The following is a 1,499-nucleotide window of genomic DNA, read 5'->3' on the forward strand; positions in this document are numbered from 1 at the left end:
CCACATAATTAAGTAGGATCACACATATGCACATACATAAAAATAAATAAGTAAGTCGTTGCCTTTAAAGGAATACTAGTATTTAAAAATTAATATAATAAATATTAAATTAATATAAACATAAATTTTAAATAAATAAATGTATTTTAAATAAATATTTCATTTTTAAAGGAGCACAGTGATGCAAGCACCTTTAATGTTGAGACAATTAAGAAGAAAGGAATGGGAGAAAGGTATTTTTATTGAGTGAGAAAACAACTGAAATCAACACATATACACACTCACACAAACACATACACACTCATGCACACACACACACACTTCACAATTTTGTATTTTTAAAATTGCCATCCAAGCGTAAAAGGGAACATGAAAACACAAGGAAAATTCCAGGGCCTGAGCATTTTGTCTCGATTCTCACTCTAGGCCATCTTGAGTCTGACTGCAATCTCAAGGTGTACGGTTTCGGATTGAATGTGGGACAAGAGGCCACACAGACAGAAATTAGTTTCGTGACTTCCGTTTGAGCTCTGCTCTCTCCCGTCACAGGTAACTTAATTCAGTCCGCTTAGCAGAACCTTCAAAGCTGCACAGCTGAATTCTTTTCCCTTCTTCCCACTGTGGCTGATTATAAAACAACAGCCCGGGCCAGGTGTTGGAGTCTGGGAGGAGAGGTGTCCTGTTTGAAGGGCTCTTTTAAGATTATCATGGGGGCTGTTGTCCTTGTGGCTCACCCCCAACTTGGCACAGAAGGGACTCTTCCGTGGCTCTGGGGTAGCACACCTGATTGCAGTGCGGATTTGGCACCAAGGCTCCTAAACAGATGCGCGGGCTCCGCCTCGCATTTGGCAAGTAGCCCAGCATCTTGCTTTGATGTGTTTCCTTTTCATTCAACTGGAGGCTTGCTGGGGCTGGTCATGGCAACCTGTTAGCTACCTTCTGACCCTTGCCGTGGGCCCCAGCAAACTGAAAAGCTCCTTCTTGTTTCATTCCCAGGCTATTACAAAAGTCCCAGGTCCATTTAGGTATCTCATATTTAAACATGCCTTTCCCTTCCTTTCCTCTCCTCCCATCTGTCTCCTTCCCTCCCTTGTCTCCTTCTCTCTTTTTCATCTGCTTCAAACACCATCAGGGAGCCAACCTGTCCACTCCCCTTTCTTCCTGTATCCCAAGTGTCCTGGACATCCCTCCCTCTCTCTTCTCTCCCCTTCGACTCAGAACATCCTGTCTCTTGCACATCACTTTGTCCTTTTCTTGCCTCTTCCATCGTCTCAAACCATAATTCTTTTTTTCTTTTTAAATTTTTAATATTTTTTATTACGTATTTTCCTCAATTACATTTCCAATGCTATCCCAAAAGTCCCCCATACCCTCCCCCCCACTTTCCTACCCACCCATTCCCATTTTTTTGGCCCTGGCATTCCCCTGTACTGGGGCATATAAAGTTTGTGTGTCCAATGGGTCTCTTTTTCCAGTGATGGCCGACTAGGCCATCTTTT

The 1,499-nt window shown here is 42.9% G+C and overlaps 1 long non-coding RNA gene across 1 annotated transcript in view; it reads left to right on the forward strand.

Moving 5' to 3' along the window:
- The first annotated feature begins 372 nt into the window (after positions 1 to 372).
- LOC110304298 overlaps positions 373 to 1,499 on the forward strand; it is an 18,894-nt gene continuing 17,767 nt past the window's right edge. The window contains exon 1 of the long non-coding RNA XR_002379055.1: positions 373 to 549. This is a non-coding gene — a long non-coding RNA (uncharacterized LOC110304298). The remainder of the gene's footprint in view (positions 550 to 1,499) is intronic.

Source organism: Mus caroli, chromosome 11, assembly GCF_900094665.2.
Source record: "Mus caroli chromosome 11, CAROLI_EIJ_v1.1, whole genome shotgun sequence".
NCBI classification, from domain to species: Eukaryota; Metazoa; Chordata; class Mammalia; order Rodentia; family Muridae; genus Mus; species Mus caroli.